The sequence below is a fragment of the Equus caballus genome, chromosome 20 (assembly GCF_041296265.1).
Source record: "Equus caballus isolate H_3958 breed thoroughbred chromosome 20, TB-T2T, whole genome shotgun sequence".
NCBI lineage: Eukaryota > Metazoa > Chordata > Mammalia > Perissodactyla > Equidae > Equus > Equus caballus.
In genome coordinates this window covers 5,351,575-5,363,827 of record NC_091703.1, presented here as the reverse complement: position 1 = coordinate 5,363,827, position 12,253 = coordinate 5,351,575, and the positions used below count along the sequence as shown (strand labels likewise).

The 12,253-nt window shown below is 46.7% G+C and overlaps 1 protein-coding gene and 1 non-coding gene across 6 annotated transcripts in view; one reads left to right on the top strand and one right to left on the bottom strand.

Moving 5' to 3' along the window:
* SLC22A23 (solute carrier family 22 member 23) overlaps positions 1-12,253 on the top strand; it is a 158,238-nt gene that overhangs the window by 60,349 nt on the left and 85,636 nt on the right. The window lies entirely within an intron of this gene.
* LOC111769382 (U6 spliceosomal RNA) lies at positions 8,479-8,585 on the bottom strand. The gene has a single exon (XR_002802374.1). It is a non-coding gene; the product is annotated as a U6 spliceosomal RNA (small nuclear RNA).

The window sequence follows — 12,253 nt, the reverse complement described above, 5'->3', positions numbered from 1 at the left end:
CTCGTGTGACTGCGGGACTGAATCTGTAGTTTTAGGTAATTTTAATTAATTAAATTTAAGTAACCGCAAGTGGCTAGTGGCTACCGTATTGGTCAGCTCTGCTAGAAACGTAGCCTTAAATCATCTCTGTATGATTTATTTCGCCAGCTCTCACCTCCCTACCAACTTCCAAACTCACATATCCAGCTGCCTCGTGGATATTCCACTTGGGTGTCCGGTAGGCATTTTAAACTCAGTGTGGCCAAAATGGAACCCTCATTCCTCCCACATCCTCAAAGCTACTCCTCTCTGATCTTTCCAATCTCAAAAAATAGAACCACCATCTACGCAGTTGCTCAAGCCAAAAATGTTTGAAGCTTTCTTCTCTCTCTCCTTTGATCAGCAAGTCCTCTTGGCAACTCCTTCAAATTATATTGAGTCCCTCAGTTCTCTCCACCTCCACTGCAACCCCTGAGGCAAAGCCTTTTCATTTCTTGCCTTGTGGATAACCACAATAGGTTCCTGACCGATTTTCCTGCTTCCTGTTCAAACCTCTACAACTAATTCTTCACTTACAACCAGGGTAAATTTTATACAACATGAATCAGACCTTATACTCGCCTGCTTCCTCTGAATTAGTTAGCAGTGGCTTCACTGTGAAGACTGAAAACCAAAAACAAAGTAGATGTTTATTGCTACCATCGATAAAGTCAGTCCAGGACTGATATGGACAGTCTCATGACACTGGGGCCCAGACCCTTCCTGTCATGCTAATCCAGCCATCATATCCATATTCCAGCCAACAGAGGTGGCAAAGAGGAGGAGGGAATACTCCTTCCCATTAAGGTCACTTCTCAGAAGTCATAGGTGCCACTTCTTACATTCCATTGGTATGTAACCTGTTCACGCCCAGCTGCGAGGGTGGCTGGGGAACGTCATCTTATTTTGTACAGAAATAGTCTGCGGAAGCAGGGAAGAATGGGTATTGGGGGCTGACTAGTGGTCTTTGCCACACCCTCAAATCTAGACTCCTCACCACAACCTAGGAAGTCCTATGTGGTCTGACCCCTGCTGATCAAGCGCTGTATTCCAGCCTAACTGACCTTTTGGTTCTCCACATGCCAAACTCTCACTTGTTCCTTAGCTCATTTGTACCAACCTTTCTCTTAGCCCAAAATGCTCCATCCTTGACCTCTGCAGGCCTGGCTATGTCTTGTCACTATGATTCTGCTCATGTGACAGCTGCAGATCTTTCTCAGACTACCCATTTACTCATCACCCAAACTTTTGAATCATCTGCCTTTTTTCAAGTATCTACCACTCCCTGAAAATATATTTATTTATTTGCATCTCCGTGTGTACCGCCCACCTGCTCTAGAGTCAACTCCACAAAAGCAAAGCTTCATCATTCTTGTTCTCCACTGTATCTCCAGTACCTAGATTTGCACCTGGCACAGAATGGGTATCTAAATATGAGTTGGATGAATGAATGAATTCATAGAACATGATGAAAATCTATGCAGGAATATTATAGAATAGATGTTATGTGTGTGATTGTAAAATATTAAGACTGGAAGGCTGGAGTTCTCTTAGTCCAATTCCCACATACTAAAGGTGAGGAAAAAAGGACATCTGATGTTGTCAAATAGGTGATTATGAACAGAGAGATAATTTTCTGAGGTTTCTCATGAAAGCCTCATGAACTAGAAAGATGTTAACTAGAAGCCAAAAGAGTTGGTTGGATTTAAAATTGAGCTCAACTGTATCTCACAACTATTAATTAATGAATTGATAGCAGTCAGAATAAGGTCTCAGTGACTTGGTGAGGACATGTGTGTGCAAATAATGTTTTAATGAGTACAAAATGGGGGAATGGTCAATAATGAATGGTGACATAGGATCGCCATCTTCCTTTTCCCACTTCACACTATTAGTTGATTCCTCCACCAGTCGTTGCTATTATCTTCATCATAGCTCCATGAGAGGGGGATGGAGCTGATCTTGCATCCTCTGTATGTAGCTCTGTGTCTGCCCAGCATTTATAGTATCTACTCAGTAGATACTCTGCAAGAATGAAGAATGAGTAATAAATCACTAAAGGATGGAAAAAAAGCTCATCAGGGGATTTTTGGTAAGTTTAAGAAACATTTCATCATTATAAACAGGGTGTCATTTCTCTACATTCCATCCATGCAGTTCTCCAAAATCACTTAAAGAGTGGAAGAGGTGTCAACAGTAGATAAGCTGGTTCACTCGTATTGGTGTGTGGGGCTTTAGGCAGGACTCCAGCTTCAGTGTTAGAGTCCTTGGCTCTAAGTCTGTCCAGCCGATGGTTTGACAGATAGCCAGCATTTTATTTAAGGCCACAGGACCTGAAACTAATGTTTAGAAAATAAAGCAGAGTCCCACATACTCTGAATCCTCACTCGGGGTCCGGTTATGCATACCAGACTCAGGCATGCCACGTGCCCAGCATTCGGTCCATATGAGCTCCCCAGTTTTCATCCAGCCTTTAGTATATGGAATAGATTGATAGTGAAATGGAGCCAAATGATCACAGAGGATGCATCTCAGCCTGGGTTGTTCCTTAGAAGATATTCAGTCCTGCAGGTGAGCATGAAGTATACCCCAGAACTCTGGGCCCCTAGGAGCACTAGGTTTACTCCGAGCTCCTGGGACTTCTTATGGGAGAGCCTGTGGACTAAGGTGACTGTAGATGTGAATAGAATTCTTGGCCTGCACATTTAGCTTTGCAGGAGGACTTGACTAGGCTTTGGGCATAAAGGAAAGAGGGAGTGGGGCAGGTGGAGGAGCACAGGATGTGCCTGGATCTCTCCACATTCTTAAGGAGGGAGGATCTTTAAAAATCTGGTTAGTGTGTTCTGTGATTTGAGGCCAATTACTTGAGATGGCTGAATGTATGTAAATTTTCCAGGCAATCATGCGTTTTTCTTCTGAACCTTTTATTCTTCACTGTCGTTGGATGTGAGGTTTAATTTAGGCCAAAAGATTGTGAAGAAAGCCCCATTCCCTTATGCCTGGCCGTGGCTCACAGCTATTCCAAGCGAGCCAAAGGACAGATGGTGGCAACTGGCCTGGTAATGCCATGCCAGGAGAAGTCTGTTCATTTTTCCAAAACTGGGCCTTTTTTGAGATGCACAGTTGTGATTTCACTTTCATATATTAGCCTCCCCTTTGACTGGCCGAGTATTGTTTTTTGAGGACATAGGACATCAAATTTGCAAAGTTAGCAAAAAAGGCAAACAATGGGGGCAAATCTTTGAAGCTGGTTGCAGCCAGGCGGTTCTCCTCTTGCAGTGAGGTGTGGAGCCTGGGGGCTCCCAGCGTGTTTATGGGTGAGCAGCAATTCGAAATGCAAATAGCAGCACCCTTTCTCCCTCATGCCTGGTTTGCACAGGTTGTTTCTAATGCTTTCACAAGTCAGGAAGGACAACCTTTTCTGTGTGCTTTCTCCTGCACAGGCCCCAGGCCAAGCAACCATGCATCACCCTGATGAGTCTAGGCCTTCGTGAGATTGGAGGGGGGAGGTGATTGCAGGAAAACAGCCTGAAAAGACCGAGATGTGGGGTGGTCAGAGAGCAGCAGAAATTAAAGATGCAGAGAGTTCTGTCTAGGCCTTTATCCTGTCCTCCAGCCCACTTCCCTCCTCAGAAATGCCTCCCTGGCTGTTCACTCGGAAATCACCAGCTTATTTCTCTGATCACACACTAATTCTCTGCATACCATTTTTTAAAAAAAATTTTAATTATGGTAAAAAGCATAATATAAAATTTACCATCATAACCTTTTCTAAGGGTTGTGTGCTCAGTTGTGTTAAGTACATTCACATTGTTGTGCGACCATCGCCTCCATCCACGTCCAGCTGAAACTCCGCCCCCATTAAACACTTTCTCCCTATTCCCCCCTCCCAGTCCCTGGCAACAACCCTTCTACTTCCTGTCTCTATGAACCTAACTTCTCTAGGGACCTCATAGAAGTGGAATCATCCGTATTTGTTCTTTTGTGACTAGCTTGTTTCACTGAGCACAATGCCTTCAAGGTTCATCTGTGTTGAAGCATGTGTCAGAATTTCCTCTTTAAGCCTGAGTGATATTCCATTATATGTATAGACCACATTTTGTTTTCCTGTTCCTCTGTTGATGGACCCTTGGGTTGCTTCCACATTGTGGCTACTGTGAATAATGCTGCAGTAAACGTTGGGGTACAAATATCTTTTTTGAGACCCTGCTTTCAATTCTTTTGGATATATACCCAGAACTGGGATTGCTCAGTCATATGGACTCACTCTCTTCATCAACCCCAAAAGGGTTGGCCCTCAAAGCCCACTCTGAGCTCTGGGGCTGTCTCCAGCGATGCCTGGCATGGCTGCTGGGGAACAAGGGCCCTCAGAGCCCCCAGCCTGTGGGGATGGCTGTTGCCCGGCAGTGCCAGTCTCCTGTGTGACACTAAGAACAAGGCCATCTTAGAAGAACCGGGAGCCTCCCGTGGCTGCTTTATTTCAAGCCCCTCCCCCGACTTTCCAAACAAGCAACCTTTTTGAGGAGGAATAGGGAGAAACGAGTTACTAGTGCCCACTTCCAGAGTTCATAGATGTTGGCTTTGTGAGTCTTCCTTTTTCCTCCCTCTCTTCAGCTCTGAGGCTTGTCTGCCTTCCTGCAGGGCCGGCCAGGGCTGCCTCCCTTCCTCACGTGTCCTCTGCTCCCTGTCTAACCTCCTAACGGCATGCTTTCTGAGCCTCAGTGGCATCAATGTCATGACTAATGTAGGGCTAACATCGAGCTGGGTCACTTAATGAATCCATCTTGCCAGGTAATTAGAGGGCCAGGAGGAGGGTGGAAAGGTGTTGTTTTGTAAAGCCTATTGAAGACTCTTCTTCGTGTCCAGCAGGGACCGATGTTCAAAGCGGAATTCGAGAGCCACATCCTTTGGAGTGCGATGCATTTAATTGGGCAGCATCCTGCTTGAATTCAGAGCTGGGGCACTGGTTGTGTATCTTGGCAGCCTAATGGATAATTTCATGGATGTTTTTTAGAGAAGATGAGCTGAAAAAAATTAGGTGACCAAGTCTGCCCTCACAGCATCCCAGCTGTCCTGCATCTCTCTGTCCTGGCAGCCAGGTGTTCTCTGAGGAATGTTTTGTTTTGAGGACGGGGCTTTTGTTTTTCATATGGGCCAGTAGCAGGCAGATGTGTGGGTACCATACCTAGGTGGACGGGGATGTCCTGATCCCTGGTCCAGCACTCACCACGACCTCAGAGGGCTTCCCCAAGGAACCCGCAGACTTTTAAGAGAACCAAGACGATTAGGTCCAACGATGAGGGACAAGTCTAGTCTGTAATAAACTCAAGCATTGTGTGGTTCAATTAAGACATCCATATCTTGGAACCTCTTTTTGTTTTTTTTAGATTGACACCTGAGCTAACATCTATTGCCAATCTTTTTTTTTCTTCTTCTCCCCAAAGCCCCCCCAGTACCTAGCTGTATATTCTAGTTATTGGTCCTTCTGGCTCTGCTATGTGGGTATATAGAGTTTTGTAAAGAGTAAATAAGTTCCAAAAATGGAGTCCAGTTCCATAGGACTTTGTATGTATTTATTGTACATATTGATAAATCTACCAAATGTCTGGTGTCATGATAATGTCAAGAAATGTTTGTTTCACTGGTCAGGTTATTGTTGAGGGACTCAGATGTATATAAATACTATGAACTAATGGATCCACATCAGTCATTCCCTTGAGTATTCTTTGTATCAACCCCTTATTATTATGGTTTCAGATAGTTCTTTACAGGAAGATCTTCTACTAACATCTTACCCAACTGTGTCAGATATTACAGGACAGTTAGTGTAGGTGTTATCATTTCTGTTTATTCGAACTGATTCCTATCCATTTGAAACTTTCATCTAAACATTTCTAAAACCTGCTTAACTTTGGTGAGTTTGGGCAAACTGTTCACTCCATTGGCCCTGTAGAATTAGTGTATTGTTCACATATCGAGCCCTGCCCTAGCCCAGAACGTGTTTTCTATTAATTGTGTCTTAAACAGTTATCATTTAGGACTTCCATTCCCTTCACCATCTCTCCCCTTTATCCCTCAGGGTGTTCTTCATATTTTCTGTTTCTCTCACTTGTACACAGGCATCCTCTCCCCCTCCCCCCACCAAAGATAGAAATTGATCCTCTTCTAAGATCCCCAACGCTGGGGCGATGTCTGCACATTATGCATCATCCCTAACGAGCAGAACTGCAGGAACCCCGTTAAATAAACGCTTCTGCTGGGAGCCCAGGGAGGCTTGCTGAGTAGAGGCAGTCATGAGCCCACCTCAGCTGCATGGCTTCAGTTTGAATTGCAGAAGTTTCTGCCTTAAGCACATACTCCAGAGGTTTAGGTTTTCAACTTGTGTTCAAGGTGATATGGAGCAGGGCTAGAATTAGTGGGAGAAATTTAATACCAGCGGAAAGGAAAAACGGCAGCATTTCAATCCCCACAAGGTATCTTTGCCTTTTTCTTTCACGTGAGCTAAAATTTCCAAAACCGAGTGGAAACACTGTCTGTCCTTCTCCCACCACCCCCCAACCCAGGCCTGCAAGTACAATACCTTGAATTTGCTTGTGGTGTTCTTGAGTTCACTGACACTTTAGTTCACTGACAGTGTCCCATAGCATGAGATGGAAATGTCATCCTTGACAATGAGAAACACACCCTGACCTTTCTCAGGGAACATCTGGTGATTTTTTAAGTTTCCAGATTATCGTTAGAAAGGTGGGCCTTTCTCTCAGAGAGCTTCCAGTCCAGTTGGCTGTAAGAGTTTTGCCAAGAAGAAAGAGCATATTTGGGGGAGAAGACACCTAGGCCCCTTTGGTAGAGGAGAAGAATGTTGTAAACTTCTGCTCTCGTCTACACTCAGTGTTACAGAATGGAGCGTGTCTCACAGGCAGGCCGGGTATACGAGACAATCTCCAGGGAGCTCACTGAGGGAATTGGAGTTACATCACGGAGAAAACAGAGCAGAAGGGGCAGCCTGGCAGGCTCAGACCAGGCTGTCCTATAAAGACAGGTTTCTTGAGCTGCAACTTAGCACGCAGACCACCGTCCAGTTCATCCATCGTGTTAGAATCTGACGCTATGGGAGTTAAAATACTTAAGGCCGGACAGATGGTGTCTGAACGAGTGTCAGAACTTAGACCTCCTGAATAGCTGTCTAATGCCACTCAGATAGCAAAGGGAGATCATAGTTGTCAGGAAATATACAAAAGGAAAGGAAATGGCGTCTCAAGGGACATTGAGGCCTGTTGTCTGAGTAGTACTAACAGCAATGGTTACTCAGTAAAGGGTTTTGTTTCAGTGCCCTTCGAGTCTTGCAGGAGTAAGTGCTGCTGCATGAACTGAGGTTTTTGTGTCCTCTCGGCCTTCAATTCCTGAGAGAACTATCCCGATTCTCACTGTCCATACTTGACGGACTTTTGACCACCTTGACCTCGGGCCTCCCAGCACACCCACCTGGCAAATGTGGACCCAGCTAGAGTGGGGCCAAGCACTGAGGTCAGCTGAGCAAGAAGCAGAGTCTCTGGAGCCGTTGGTAATACTGCATTTTAAGGGAGGGGTTGAGGGCATGTGGGAATTAGTCACATGCGTGTTAGGTGTAGGCTCCCATTGTCAGTTTCCAGGTAAAAAGATTCTGTAACGGCGTCGCCCAGCCCTTTACACGTGCCAGACATCCTTATATGTGTGTCCTGGTCCGCGTGGAGCCACTGGGTGAGCTGCCTGACGGCAGTGTCCTATGTTAGGCAAACTGTGCACGTCCTGTTGCTCCTCTAGTGACTCCGGGGCCATGGAAGGGACTAAGGAGCGGCATTCTCTGCAGAGGGCAGACGCCAGATGTGAGGCTGCATACCTCCTTCCCAGGGCCACTCCCTGGTCTGCGCAGCCCTGCCAGGAACAGGGCTTCCTGGTCTCCTGACTGGTCCCCTGCCCCAGCCTCTGCCTCGCCAGGCGCTGCTCCTACTGCCTTCATCTTTCTAGAGCACAGCACAGATAATGTGGTTCTGCGGCTTAACGGCCAGCGTTCGCTGCAGCGCACACGGTAGGAGCACAGTGTGATTTCTTAGTTACCATGTGGCTGCCCTGGAGGTGATGGCAGGAAAGCCAGGGAGAGCGGTGCCCGCCGTCGTCTTGCGCACAGACTGGAGAGAGAGACGCATCCGCCCTTAGTCCCCCTGTTCAGGCACAAGGAGGGCAGTGGCCGGAGTCCCCGGGGAGGCGGGCTCTGAGCCGGGAGGGCTCTTTCAGTTTATTGCCCGCTGTTCTCGGCGCTGCAGTCCCCCTCTTTACTCTCTACACCCAACCCTCTCCTCCACGCGCTCATCTGTACCCTTCCTTCCACCTGAAGTGCCCTTCTTCCTCCCTCCGCAATCTGCATTTCCACTTTCTACCAGTTTCTCCTGCGGTCAACTCAAAAGGGCCCTTTTTCTTTTTTGTTTAAATATGGAATGCTTCTCGAATTTGCATGTCTTCCTTGTGCAGAGGCCACTCTGGCCTGCTCTGTATTGTTCCAATTTTAGAACACGTGCTGCCTAATTGAGCACCAAAGGCCTTTCCCTTACAGAACTTCCCATTCCCCACCCAGCTGGGGTGGGCCAGGCTCACTGGGACCTAGCCCTCAGCCTCTGAACCCCGCCCTTGCTCTCTGTGGACCCCACCCTCACTCTCTGGACCCCGCCCTCACTGTGAACCCCCTCCGCCTTCCGTTGGCCCCTCTCACTGTCCGGGCCGTCTCTGTCCAGCTAGCCCGCAGGTAAATGTGTGGCCCATCGGGTTTCTTACAAATGACCCAACACAGTGTTTGTACGGATGCTAAAATATTTGTAACATAAGTGAATGAATTAAGGATTGATGCAGGGTGGCTGAAAGTCGTTCGAAATTTAGGAGACGGGAAAAAGGATAATGAGCTTTGAGAGATGGGAAAGTCTTCCTGTGGGAAGGAGGGCTTGAGATAGATGAGAAAGCACATTCTGTAGTGAAAGGGATGTTGGTGACCGAAATGGGAGCTACAGGATATAAGCAGAGGTGAGGTGAAGGGTCTGTGAAAGGTGCCGGAGCTGGGGGCGCTCTAACCTGGCTCAGAAAGGTGGCTCAAGGGGAGATTCGCTGTGCACCAGGATTTGGTGTTGGTCTCATTTGGCCAAGGCAGAGCAATGGTTAAATGACTTACTCCAGTCAGACAGTGAAGCGGAGAGGATGAGGAGGAGGCTGGCTGTCCACGCTTTGGTCTGGCTTCTCACGGGCGGGGCCACTCGGAAATGATGGCCTGGTAAACGTTTGTGTTCTGAAGCGAGGTTTGGTATTTACTGCTGTGCTCTCACTGGCACAATTGTTAATAAAATCGGCAAGATCTTTATTACCTCAAATGCAGTGTGTTTTTTCAAAGAAATATATATGGCTATAAAATATTCAAAGTTGAAATATGGAAGAGGCTTCCTAATGCCTGCTAGAAATAGAATTGAAATACATGTAGCACTAAATGAATTTATTTCTACTACTAAAATTCCTACTTTAGCAGCTACGTAAAAAACAAATTCAAGTAAATAGACAGGCGTGTGTCTTCCTCCGAGGGGGGTGTTTTAAGAAGAATAGAGACAGTTGATGGACTTTTATATCTGGATCTCTTCTTTCTGCCCCATTAAACCAGAAATTGGTCTTTGTCGGTAGTGACCTAGTATGTGTGCGCAAGGCAGGATAATTAACTGGAAGGGGGCTAATTGCTCATCTGTCGTATTTAACGCCAGCCTTGTGTATTCAATACAGATGTAAACATTGGAGGCTGTAAGCCCCTTCCCTGGAGAGAGAGTGTATACAGAGCAGTAAGTTACATCTGCGGAAAAGAGGGTGTGCAGCCCCACTGAGCACTTTCTCCCGGGAACCGCTGTCTGCCCACAGTCATAGCCGCCGCACTGGCCCCCTGGCCCATGTTGACCCTGGGTGCTAAAGCTCACTGTTGCGTACTGCCACTGCAGTCAGTGAATGGTTTGGTTGGATGCGTAATTGTGCTGAATATGTGGGAAAGCAATTAGCTTCCTGAGGGTCAGTAGCTGATAATTCTATTTCAAAACACAGAACGTGCTCAGATAGAATCATGAGAATTAATCAGACTCAACCGCAGTTGCATAAGCAATATTTTGACAGGGGTGGTATGTTTTGAAGCTGGGAGTACTGAAAATGTTCAGTGATGAATAGGAGTGGATAAAGCAACTATCAAGTAATTCATTTTCTCTTAGGCTTGCTTTTAATTTTTTTCTGCTTTTTTTTTCCTGGTAGCTCATTGTCATTTAAAGTCTCACTTCTTGTAGTTATTAAGATGATTTTTTCCTAAAAACATATTTTTTGTGTGAAATAAAGAATGTCTGAGTTTCCGTTCCAGACTCCCTTACTCCTGCCCATATCACCTTTATTCACTTCGTTTTCTGCACTCACTTTTTGGCCATCGTTAGTACCCCTGCCACTGTTAATTAGATACCAGATTCCATCAATTCGCTCTTTAGAAATGCTTCTTAAAACCCACAGCTACCATCCTAATTCCAGCCCAAATCTATTAGACTCCTAAAAGGTTAAAGTGGGACAGGATGTCTGAGATTGTCTGCCCCCCTGCTCAAACCCCCACTCAGACGGTCTGCCCTGCTCAAACCCCCACCCAGACGGTCTGCCCTGCTCAAACCCCCACCCAGACGGTCTGCCCTGCTCAAACCCCCACTCAGACGGTCTGCCCTGCTCAAACCCCCACTCAGACGGTCTGCCCTGCTCAAACCCCCACTCAGACGGTCTGCCCTGCTCAAACCCCCACTCAGACGGTCTGCCCTGCTCAAACCCCCACTCAGACGGTCTGCCCTGCTCAAACCCCCACTCAGACGGTCTGCATTGTCCGGATGGCACTTGTCTTAGTAACAGGTCTAGCACTGAAGCCCCTCCAGTCTTGGGCTCTGGCCATGCATCATGCTGGTTGACATGTTGAGATCTTGGAGCAGCTTCTCAACCCCTCCTCCTCCTCCCGAGCTCTGACCCATCAAACCAGCTGTCTATTCTGCCCCGAGTGATTCTTCCTGAACCGTCACTTTATCGCTGTCACTTTCCTCCTCCCTGGCTGCCCATTGCCTTTAAACTCTAGCTTTTCCTTTAGGATCATCATAGTTTGATTTCACCCAGTTTTACCAAGGCACCCCCTTCATTCCAGCCAGTCTTCTCTTGGTCCTCCCAACTTCTCATGGTCGTTGCTGGCTCCACCTCTTTGCTTGTATCATCATGTCCACATGGAATGCCTGTTTTCCCTTCTGTCTATTTGGAACTTAGGTTTGAGATTCCCCTCGGTGTCCACATGTTCCCTGAGACCTATCATCATGTCACTTATCATCTAGACTGTGCTGACCTCCTACTTCTGCATGATTATCTTCTTCTGTCCGTCCATCTGCATCTGAGCGCTTGCCATGAGCAAAACGTGATGCCATGGAGGGGACACAAAGACACATTGGGCTTGAACCTAGCCACACAGCTTGCAGTCCAGCACAGGCATCAAAACATGCATGCAGGTGGCCGGCCCGGTTAAGTTCACATGCTCAGCTTCAGCAGCCTAGGATTCATGGGTTCAGATCCCAGGCATGGATCTACACGCCACTCATCAAGCCATGCTGTGGTAGCATCCCACATACAAAAAATAGAGGAAGATTGGCAAAGCTGTTATCTCAGGGGCAATCTTCCCCAAGCAAAAATGGGAAGATTGGCAACAGATGTTAGCTCAGGGTTAATCTTCCTCCCTGCCCCCCCCCCAAAAAAAGCACACAAATAATTCTGAGGCTAGGTAGAATATAATTAATAATATGTATTTTTTTAAATGTAGGTAACGTTGGGCCTGTTTGTACTAGTTTAGATTTATCTCTGTGTCCCAAGAGAGACAGTCCGGTATAGCGGTTAAGAACTCAGATTCTGAAGTCAGAGGATGTGTTGCCATAACTAAATGTGTGACCTGGGGCAGTATGTAACCTTTTTGGGCTCAGCTTCCTCATCTGTAAAGATGGAGGTAGCAAAAGTGCTTATCTCCCAGGGTTGCCGTGAGGATTCAAGGAGTTAACACGGAAAGTTCTTCAGAGAGTGCCCAGCACACAATAAGGACCAGATAAGTGTTAGCCATTATCACCTCCCTCACCATTACCATCATCATCATTGTCATCATCTCCATCATTGTTGTCTCCTATGCTCAAATCATAAA